Source organism: Salvelinus alpinus, chromosome 14 (genome assembly GCF_045679555.1).
Source record: "Salvelinus alpinus chromosome 14, SLU_Salpinus.1, whole genome shotgun sequence".
Lineage (NCBI taxonomy): Eukaryota > Metazoa > Chordata > Actinopteri > Salmoniformes > Salmonidae > Salvelinus > Salvelinus alpinus.
The window spans coordinates 6,994,576-7,006,590 of NC_092099.1; the positions used below are offsets into that span (position 1 = coordinate 6,994,576).

The 12,015-nt window shown below is 38.8% G+C and overlaps 1 protein-coding gene across 11 annotated transcripts in view; it reads left to right on the top strand.

The window, feature by feature from the left end:
- Nucleotides 1-12,015, top strand: part of lmo7a (LIM domain 7a) — a 117,155-nt gene that overhangs the window by 8,572 nt on the left and 96,568 nt on the right. The window lies entirely within an intron of this gene.

Sequence of the window (12,015 nt, forward strand, 5' to 3'; positions counted from 1 at the left end):
ACCACATGTCAGTGTTTTTTTTACAAATCAATTACATCAACCCCTTTGAAATGGTGAGCCTAAATAAGTAAAATGTTGCTTAAGTCATAAGTTGCATGGACTCGCTCCATGTGCAATAATAATCTTATAAATTATGTTTGAATGACTACCTCATCTCTGTACCCCACATATACAATTATCTGTAAGGCCCCTTAATCAAGCAGTGAATTTCAACCACAAAGACCCGGGAGGTTTTCCAATGTCTCGCGATGCCAACTATTGGTAGATAAAAAAATAAATTAAAAGCCCACATTGAATATCCCTTTGAGCATGATGAAGTTATTTATTACATTTTGGATGGTGTATTAATACACCCAGTCACTACAAATATACAGGCGTCCTTCTTAACTCTTCTTAACTAAGTTGCCGAAGAGGAAGGAAACCACTCAGGGATTTCACCATGAGGGCAATGGTGACTAAAACTGATGTGAGATGAGAAAACTGAGGATGGATCAACAACATTGTAGTTACTCCACAATACGAATCTAAATGACAGTGTGAAAAGAAGGAAGCCCGTACAGAATAAATATATTCCAAAACATGCATCCTGTTTGCAATAAGGCACTAAAGTAAAACTGCAAAAAATGTGGCAAAAAAATGAACTGTCTTCAATACATATGGTTTGTTTTGGGCAAATCCAACACATCACTGAGTACTACTCTTCATATTTTCAAGCAAGGTGGTGGCTGCATCATGTTATGGGTATGCTTGTCATCGGCAAGGACTAGGGAGTTGTTTTAAGGATAAAAAGAAACAGAATTGAAATAAGCACAGGCAAAAAAATATATATATCTGGTTCAGTCTGCTTTCCAACAGACACTGGGAGACAATTTCGCCTATCAGCAGGACAATAACCTAAAACACATTGAGTGTTGATGAGTGGCCTCCTTAGTTTTGATTTAAATCTGCTTCTAAAACATATGTTCACTTTGTCATTACGGGGTATTGTCGTTATTGAATGAGGGGTATACGGGGTATTGTCGATGAATGAGAAACAAACAAATCCATTTTGAATTCAGGCTGAAACAACAATGTGGAGTAAGTCAAGGAGTATGAATACTTTCTAAAGGAACTTTATGCAAATAAACGATGAACGTTCATTGGTCTATTATAATCAGATCGTCTTGTAACGTTTTGCGGCAGGCCAAAAACGGCATCCTACTTGAACAATCTGAAATTTCAGGCATTTTTTTTCAAAAAGCTCTTACACAAAGGGCATCATAGTGTGGAAAAATACAGTATATCTTTTTAAGTAAGATCACCATTTTGACTGCACTGTGCCTTTTTTAATTGATTGTACCTGACAAAAGCGATCACATTTTGACCCTGCATGTTTTTCTATATTTAACTTGGTCCACATTGTTGCAACACTTTGCAATGCATCAGTTCCATACCGCTCTCTCGTTCTCTGTCCATTGCCCTCAAACCCCCATTCTAACAACCCTGCGGGGTCTGTGGTGATGTTGTTTTTGGCCCAGTGGTTCCTAACCTTTTTGCGGTTACTGTACCACTGAATCTTGGTGTAGCACTTTGACAATATTAGTGATGGTCTGCATTCCGTGCGACCGTCAAACAAACCTCAGAATAATGGGATGCCTCATTGCCCGTGCATGAATGATCCACTGCATCTCTCTCACTCTCTCTCTCTGTGTGTGTGTGTGTGTGTGTGTGTGTGTGTGTGTGTGTGTGTGTGTGTGTGTGTGTGTGTGTGTGTGTGTGTGTGTGTGTGTGTGTGTGTGTGTGTGTGTTCATATTCTGGCAAAAAAATCGAAATTGAGCGATAAATGTTCTGTGGCCATAGTGACACAGGGGGGAGTAGGCAAGTTGAGCTAAAGGGTTAGTTGAGCCAACCATTGTTTCTAGGAAACCATACACAAATGAACCATTTGAACAAATATTTAGGAATAGGTAATTTCAGTCTGTGAAGGAAGAAACCACATGGAAAAAGTGGTAAGCAACTTTAATCTGTAGCCTAATAAACTACGTGCTTACCCGACGAGTGGTATTGGGAAGACCACACATCAACGCGTGACTCCAAGGTTACTTCGATATGATGGTTATTATATCGATATTTGCATTTAAAAGTGTTTCAACCGACATTTCTTGCATAATTCTAACTTCTCACCATTACAATAACGGGAGGTTAGCATTTTTGGGGGGTATAGTATTTATGCCTCTAAATTTCTCACATTATTATTATTAATAATAATAATAATCACTATTCATTCAGGATTATCTGTAATCATGGTAGCATCGACATTAATGTACAAAAAGTGCTGTAATTTCTAAACTGTTCACCCGATATGGTTGAAAATACCCTCGAATTAAAGTTGACAGTATGCACTATTTAACCTCAGTCATTGTATCATTTCAAATCCGAAGTGCTGGAGTACAGACCAAAACAACAAATGTCACTGTCCCAATACTTTTGGAGCGCACTGTACATCAGTTTGGGGATCTCTATAAGCTTTAATATAACTAAACCTAGCATGAAAGTGCATCCTTGTAGCTGTGTGGGCTAATGTAGTCAAAATGGTTGCATTAGGGTGAGTTGAGCCAATGGCCATGGCAAGTTGAGCAAATGTAAGTGCTTTCTTCCCAGGCGTAATGCAAGGCATTATCGCTGGGATATGAGGTAATACCAGAGCCAGTGTAAAAAAAATAAGAAAGTTAAACCCTTGCTTAAAATTATTAAAAGACAACGTGAATGTGTTAGGGAAATAAAGATAGACATGGTTTTAAAAAGGTAGTGGTAATATTTCATTTATTATGGAAATTTGACTTAATTCTATGTACCGGCAAATTATTATGATGGCGATTCTGAGCTAACCATAAATTCATATCTTGTGCCACTGGCTTGAGACTATTGAAGTTAAATATGTAGCTAAGTAGGCTCCCGTTAACTAGCTAGCTAATTTAGCTGGTTCATTGTTGCCCATGTGAGGAAGTTAAGCTAGCAAGCATTTTAGCTAGGTAGCCTATGAAAACAAAAAACGTACTGTATGACAGAGCCATAGACCGTTTTGCCAACATGAAAGAGAGGAGGATGGCATTGGCGTTCAACTAGTCTACAAGTAGGGTGAGTCAAAACACTGACAGAAATCAGTACTATGGACAGCCACATGATATTTAGCAACATTGATTGGACTTAATTGTTTTAGATAACTTTTTTGTTTTCAGTGTATTAAACTAAGCATACAGTGAAGTCGGAAGTTTACATACACCTTAGCCAAATACATTTAAACTCAGTTTTTAGAATAATAGTAGAGAGATTTATTTCAGCTTTTATTTCTTTCGTCACATTCCCAGTGGGTCAGAAGTTTACATGCACTCAATTAGTATTTTGTAGCATTGCATTTACTTTGTTTAACTTGGGTTTAACGTTTCAGGTAGCCTTCCACAAGCTTCCCACAATAAGTTGGGTGCATTTTGGCCCATTCCTCCTGACAGAGCTGGTTTAACTGAGTCAGGTTTGTAGGCCTCCTTGCTCGCACCTGCTTTTTCAGTTCTGCCCACATATTTTCTATGGGATTGAGGTCAGGGTCTTGTGATGGCCACTCCAATACCTTGACTTTGTTGTCCTTAAGCCATTTTGCCACAACTTTGGAAGTATGCTTGGGGTCATTGTCCATTTGGAAGACCCATTTTCGACCAAGCTTTAACTTCCTGACTGATGTCTTGAGATTTTGCTTCAATATATCCACATAATTTTCCTCCCTCATGATGCCATCTATTTTTGTGAAGTGCACCAGTCCCTCCTGCAGCAAAGCACCCCCACAACATGATGCTGCCACCCCCGTGCTTCACGGTTGGAATGGTGTTCTTCGGCTTGCAAGCATTCCCCTTTGTCTTCCAAACATAACAATGGTCATTATGGCCAAACAGTTCTATTTTTGTTTCATCAGACCAGAGGACATTTCTCCAAAAAGTATGATCTTCGTCCCCATGTGCAGTTGCAAACCATAGTCTGGCTTTTTTATGGCGGTTTGGAGCAATGGCTTCTTCCTTGCTAAGCGGCCTTTCGGGTTATGTCGATATAGGACTCGTTCTACTGTGGATATACTTTTGTACCCGTTTCCTCCAGCATCTTCACAAGGTCCTTTGCTGTTGTTCTGGGATTGATTTGCACTTTTCGCACCAAAGTACGTTCATCTCTTGGAGACAGAACACGTCTCCTTCGTGAGCGGTATGACGGCTGCGTGGTCCCATGGTGTTTATACTTGCGTACTATTGTTTGTACAGATGAACGTGGTACCTTCAGGTGTTTGGAAATTGCTCACAAGGATGAACCAGACTTGTGGAGGTCTACAGTGTTTTTTCTGAGGTCTTGGCTGATTTCTTTTTATTTCCCCATGATGTCAAGCGAAGAGGCACTGAGTTTGAAGGTAGGCCTTGAAATACATCCACAGGTACACCTCCAATTGACTCAAATGATGTCAGTTAGCCTGTCAGAAGCTTCTAAAGCCATAACATAATTTTCTGGAATTTTCCAAGCTGTTTAAAAGCACAGTCAACTTAGTGTATGTAAACTTCTGACCCACTGGAATTGTGATACAGTGAATTATAAGTGAAATAATCTGTCTGTAAACAGTTGTTGGAAAAATGACTTGTGTCATGCACGAAGTAGATGTCCTAACCGACTTGCCAAAACTATAGTTTGTTAACAGGAAATTTGTGGAGTGGTTGAAAAACGAGTTTTAATGACTCCAACCTAAGTGTATGTAAACTTATTTTTCCATTTTGCACTTCTGACTGACCGACAACATGGAGAGCCACAGACCAAAGTCATTTGAAGTTCACATCCTGCTCTTGTAATGTAGACGTTTATAGGAACAGGCTAGAGGACTGCAGTGTGAGCAAGCCAGGTTTCTCCTTCTATTTTTATAAGACACTGGTAATACTGCCGTTTTAGGCGTTCAGTCACATACTTCTCTGATGTGGAAGTGGCAGCACTTCAAATACAATTTTTAAGTAGTAGGTTGTCCCTCCAAAAATTGTCCCTCCAAAAAAAAATGTATTTTATTTGAGGCAACAAGCAAAAGGCAAACGTTTCATCTGTTAGGCCAGCGTCAACAGACCAGTTCTGAGCGCAGTGGTTTCAAGAACATTTTGAAAGCACTTCAAATCAAAACGTCTCTCTTCTCCACCACCGGCCATTTCCAGAAACAGCCCAAATAACATCAACCCTTTGAAAGAAGGGACCCATATCCGAGACTGAGGAAGCATTTTCTTCTAGAACTTTTTACTCCAGTCATAGTTCACTTTTCCCCCAGCCCCGTTTGGTTAGAGCAGCGGTATGTTTGGGATTATAGCTAATCCGACACTGCAGGTTCAACGGAGGAGGATGGCAGGGCAGGCCGGGCGTTCATTTGGGTGGAGGGAAAGTACTATATTATAGGCTGGGGGGGGGTTGTTACACCTTACATAAGAGCTTGGTCTGGGACTGTGAGAGATTACACAAACACACACACTTGTTAGTTCATATACCTTTCAATATGCAGTGGGAACTGTTGATACGTAAATGTGTCTGTGTGTGTTGGGCTGTGGTGGTCATGACATTTTGTTAGCCGGAGATTGTCATGCAAATAACTGCCGGTCTCACGGTAATTGACCGTTAATTAACATAAACACATTTTAGCATCTCCGGGCATAACCTACAAACCACTGATGTGGAACTTTGGAAAATCTACATTTTAAAAAGTCTAATAAATCAATTTAATATAATCTCCACCATCACATTAAATCCATGATTCATTTTAGACCAGTCTAAAGAAACATGATATGAAGAAAATGTAGCCTATTTCAAGAAGAACAGAACAGCATATTCTGAGTTGTCCTGAACTAGCTATGCCATTTAGCTGTGGGTTTAACTACAGTGACAAGAAAAAGTATGTGAACCCTTTGGAAATAGCTGGATTTCTGCATAAATAGGTCATAAAATGTTATCTGCTCTTCATCTAGGTCACAACAATAGACAAAACACATTCTGCTTAAACTAATAACACACAAACAATTATACGTTTTCATGTCTTTATTGAACACACCGTGTAAACATTCACAGTGCAAGGTGCAAAAAGTATGTTAACCCCTGGCTAATGACTTCTCTAGGCTAATTGGAGTCAGGAGTCAGCTAACCTGGAGTCCAATCAATGAAACGAGATGTTGGTTAGAGCTGCCTTTCCCTGTAAAAAAACACTCACAAAATTTGAGTTTGCTATTCACAAGAAGCATTGCCTGATGTGAACCATGCCTCTGACAAAATAGATCTCAGAAGACCTAAGATTAAGAATTGTTGATTTACATGAAGCTGGAAAGGGTTACACATGATCTCTAAAAGCCTTGATGTTCATCAGTCCATGGTAAGACAAATTGTCTATAAAAGGAGAAAGGTCAGCACTGTTGCTACTCTCCCTAGGAGTGGCCGTCCTGCAAAGATGATTGCAAGAGCACAGCGCAGAATGCTCAATGAGGTTAAGAAGAATCCTAGAGTGAAATCTCTGGAACATGCTAACATCCCTGTTGACGAGTCTACGTTACGGAAAACACTAAACAAGAATGGTGTTCATGGGAGGACACCACGGAAGAAGCCACTGCTGTCAAAAAAATAACATTTCTGCACATCTGAAGTTTGCAAAAGTGCACTTGGATGTTCCACAGCACTACTGGCAAAATATTCTGTGAACAGATGAAACTACAGTTGAGTTGTTTGGAAGGAACACACAACACTATGTGTGGAGAAAAAAGGGCACAGCACACCAACATCAAAACTTCATCCTAACTGTAAAGTATGGTGGAGGGAGCATCGTGGTTTGGAGCTGCTTTGCTGCCTCAGGGCCCGGACAGCTTGTATCATCGATGGAAAAATGAATTCCGAAGTTTATCAAGACATTTTGCAAGATGATGTATTGAAATGATGTATTCAGTATAGACAAGAAAAATGAAATACTTTGTGTGTTATTAGTTTAAGCACACTATGTTTGTCTATTGTTGTGACTTAGATCAGATCAAATTTGATAACCAATATATGCAGAAATCCAGGTAATTCCAAAGGGTTCACATACTTTTTCTTGCCACTGTAGTTCATTTAGCATGCAAGATTTGCTTAGAATTTCGTGGCATTATTTTATAATATGAAGAATATAATTGAACATAGCTGAATAAAATCGAAATAATATTTTCTCCAATCGATCGCTGAGGGAGAGGGCACATGCGGCTATTCTGTTTTGAGTAGTTAACAAAGAAACAGGTCCTCCTATATGCATAGTTTAGAGTTATTTATGTAACTTTAGTTGTGATACAAACGTTAGGCTATATGTTTCGATTTTTTTATACATTCTAAGGTTGCATGATGTGACTAATAATGATTTGAAAAAAGTTACATGAAAGGCATGAGCTCTGCTTTTTTTTGCGCAAGCTGCACACACTTCATCAGTCTCTTATTCACAATTGGACAAGCACTTGATCATATTTTCACCCATCAGACTATTCTGAATTTAATCTGGTCTTTACATATAGCCTATGGGTGGAATTATTTTGTATTTAGAATGGCACACACAAAAAAAGTAATCCATAGCCTGCACTCGAATAGTGAATGGAGGTTACATGCGGTTGTTTTTAATATGCAAGCATAGGCAGCTCGTCCATAAGGCTTAGGGGAAGCTAAGCTTTTCTTAAAGTAAATTTAATTGCCAAAATGATATAGCCTAATTAGCCTACTCCTGTCCATACAGAAATAAATAAAATAATTCAAAATTGACTACTAAAGCATGATTTGGCTACAGGGATCACCAGCTCCTTTAAAGATAATAATAATGGTGGATTGTTTTAAATCGTATTGCCTACAGTCGGAAGGAAAGGCAGCATGCACAAATTGGGCAGATTACTGACAAAAGCCAGGCATATCACAATATTTCAAAATACAATCGCAGGAAAAACATTTGGAAAGCAAATGCTTGTTTCTGTAGAGAAGATAATGAAAAGACATCTATCTGTCTTTTAGTTATCAAAATTCTCAATTTAATTGAGCGAACAACAGTATAGCCTATTCTATTGGCACAAGTGCACACTGCACATTTTCACTATCGTTGTTGGGTCAGTGCTACATAAAAGTAAGTTTTTTGACAGTTTCCTCCTCCTGTTTAGATGAATGTCATTTTCTGTATCTCCCCTTCTCGTAGGCCTGTTATATGGACAAGGTCGTTTTATTGACCTGTTTGTCATTGTCAGAGTAAGACCCTGTAATTTGTCCTATTAAAAAAAGAGTCTGATAATGTCACCAGTCATATAAAGTGTAGTAAAATTGCATGAAATATGTTTATAAAAGGCTGCATTTTTTCCCATGCAAAGAAAGAAGAAACATTATTATCTGATACAGCCTAGACCTACTCTGTCTTTTTTTTGCGAACAGTGATTGAGTTATATTATTATCCTAAATTATGACTCTCCAATCTACTCATCACATTATGAATAGTAGGCTATCTTACACAAGTCTGCAAATGCAATGATGCATGGAACGCTTTATTAGAAAGGGTACATTTGTGTGGTGGAAATGAGCTTCCCCAAAATTGAAACTCACGGGCCACTTTTGCATGCCAGGTTGTACAGCAGTGTAATGTGCTTTAATTTGAAGAATTGAGCAATAAATATAACAGCACGAAAAAGCTGGGATCCTCTTTTAAATAGTGGCCAGTCAAAACTCTGTTTTCACATACGCTTTCCCAATGACTGGGCTTATAAGAACACACGTTGCACTTGGCTCTGTAGGCTATGTGCTCTCTAACCGTGTTCCTATAGGTCCTAAGCCTATAAGCTACGTTTGGAGTTATTTGGCCCTTTTATTTTTGACGCAAACCTTATAACACATAGGCCTATGGGTAAGGCTACATGTGTGTGACTGATTTTGAAAAAGTTGCAAAAAAAGGTGCTGTTTCTTGCCTTACTGCACATGCTGGGCATCATTCACTAGTGATACTATTGTCACCCATCAGACTATTCTTGATTTAATCTTGTCTTTACATATACTAAATATGTGTGAAATTAGTTTTTTAAATTTAGAATGGACCATTATCATGCACCTGTCGGAACAGGGGAGAAAATACATGTCATCTATGCACTTAAGTAGCGAAGTATGAAGGATGCTTTACCAGTGGTTCATTTTCATGCCAGCCAGGTAGTCTGGCATGAAAAGCAAAGCAATGTGCTTAATAGGTAAGTTGAGAAATAAGTATAGTAGGCCTAGCCTATGGGATCTGATGGGATCCTTCTATTTAAACAATTTTATTTAACCTTTATTTAACCTATTTTTAGAGGCCATCTCAACTTTATTTTCTCACAGAATTTCATTAGCCTATAGAAATGTTGCTCAATATGAGTTAATGGGCTCTCATGAAGTGTTTGATTTGATTTTCGATTGCATTTGCATTGCTGTCAGAGTGATTAGAGAGACAATAGATTGCTTAGTACCAGGCCATTAGCGACAGTCAGTTAGCAAGTTTGATAGGCTACTAATGACCATCAGCAGCATCAGAGTGCAGTGTTGGAGAAGCCTAGTTACCGTGACTAAATGGTCACATGGAATTTGACTGCGGTCATGACTTGTGAGGAATCCACGAGGAAACTGGTGGCAGACTGACCACCTGTTACGCGAGTGCAGTGTCAAAATGACCTTGTGGCTGCAAGGAGCCAAAGTAAGTTGCTAGCTAGCATTAAACTTATCTTATAAAAAACAATCAATCTTCACATAATCACTAGTTAACTACACATGGTTGATGATATTACTAGGTTAACTAGCTTGTCCTGCATTGCGTATAATCAATGCGTTGCCTGTTAATTTATCATCGAATCACAGCCTACTTCAACTTCGCCAAACGGGTGATTTTATTTAACAAAAGCACAATCATTTTACAAATGTACCTAACCATAAACATCAATGCCTTTCTTGAAATCAATGCACAGAAGTATATTGTTTTAAACCTGCATATTTAGTTAAAAGAAATTCATGTTAGCAGGCAATATTAACAAGGGAAATTGTGTCACTTCTCTTTCGTTCAGTGCAAGCAGAGTCAGGGTATATGCAATAGTTTGGGCCGCCTGGCTTGTTGCGAACTGTGTGAAGACTGTAATTAATTAGCCAGAATGTTACATAATTATGACATAACATTGAAGGTTGTACAATGTAGCAGCAATATTTAGAGCAACTTAGGGTTGCCACCTGTTCGATAAAATACGTAACGGTTCTGTATTTCACTGAAAGAATAAACATTTTGTTTTCGAAATGATAGTTTCCGGATTTGACCATATAAATGACCAAAGGCTTGTATTTCTGTGTGTTTATTATAATTAAGTCTATGGCTTGATATTTTATGGAGCAGTTTGACTGAGCGGTGGTAGTCAGCAGCAGGCTCGTAACCATTCATTCAAACAGCACTTTACTGCATTTTGCCAGCAGGTTTCAGCAATGCTTGAAGCACAGCTCTGTTTATGACTTTAAGCCTGTCAATTCCCGAGATGTGGCTGGCAATACTAAAGTGCCTATAAGAACATCCAATAGTCAAAGGTATATGAAATACAAATGGTAAAGAGAGAATTAGTCGGCGCGTCATAATTCCTATAATAACTACAACCTAAAACCTCTTAACTGGGAATATTGAAGAACTGGAAATATTGAACCACCAGCTTTCATATGTTCTCATGTTCTGAGCAAGGAACTTAAACGTTAGCTTTTTTACATATTGCACTTTTACTTTCTTCTCCAACACTGTGTTTTTGTATTATTTAAACCAAATTATCATTATTTATCATTATTTATCATTATTTATTTGAGACTAAATAGATTTGATTTATTTATGTATTATATTAAGTTAAAATAAAAGTGTTAATTCAGTATTGTTGTAATTGTCATTATTACAAATATAGATATAAAAATCGTCCGATTAATCGGTATCGGCTTTATTTGGTCCTCAAATAATCGGTAACGCCGTTGAAAAATCATAATCGGTTGACCTCTAGTACCAGCCCTATGTGTGTGTGCGTGCTAGGGTTGGGTGCTATGTTCATACCTTCCTGATACCATAACTCTGTGTGTCTGTTTGTCTGTGTGTGTGTTTTTTCTTGACCACTCTACTGTCATGTCATCCAACAAATATAAACATCTGGAGTTTGCTAAACGGCATTGGCACTAGGATTGGAACCGTTGCTTTGGTCAGATGACATGCAAATGAAGCTCTTTGGCCACGCACACCAGTGGTGGGTTTGGCGTCGAAATGAGAATGCATAGGCAGAAAAGAACCCCATATCTACTGTAAAATATGGTGGATCTCTGATGTTATGGGGATATTTTGCTTCCACTGACCCTGGGGCCCTTGTTAAGATCTCTTTACCCAGTACCAGGACATTTTATCCAAAAATCTGGTTGCCTCTGCCAGGAAGCTGAAACTTGACCGCAGTGGATCTTCCAGTGGTCCCTATGTTGCAGTTGCCCTGCAAGGGTCAACTCATCATACGTCATGATACGTCATCAGAAGTGTCCACTTAAAACCTGTTTGGGCTAGGGGGCAGTATTTTCACGTTTGGATGAAAAGCGTGCCCAGAGTAAACTGCCTGCTACTCAGTCCCAGTTGCTAATATATGCATATTATTAGTATGTTTGGATAGAAAACACTCTGAAGTTTCTAAAACTGTTTGAATGATGTCTGTGAGTATAACAGAACTCATATGGCAGGCAAAAACCTGAGAAAAATCCAACTAGGAAGTGGGAAATCTGAGGTTTGTAGTTTTTCAACTCTTGGCCTATCGAATACACAGTGTCTATGGGGTCATCTTGCACTTCCTAAGGCTTCCACTAGATGTTAACAGTCTGTAGAACCTTGTTTGATGCTTCTACTGTGAAGTGGGGGCGAAGGAGAGGGGATTGAGTAAGGTCTCTCCCAGAGTGACATGAGCTGACCATGCGCGTTCACGTGAGAGTTAGCTTGAGTT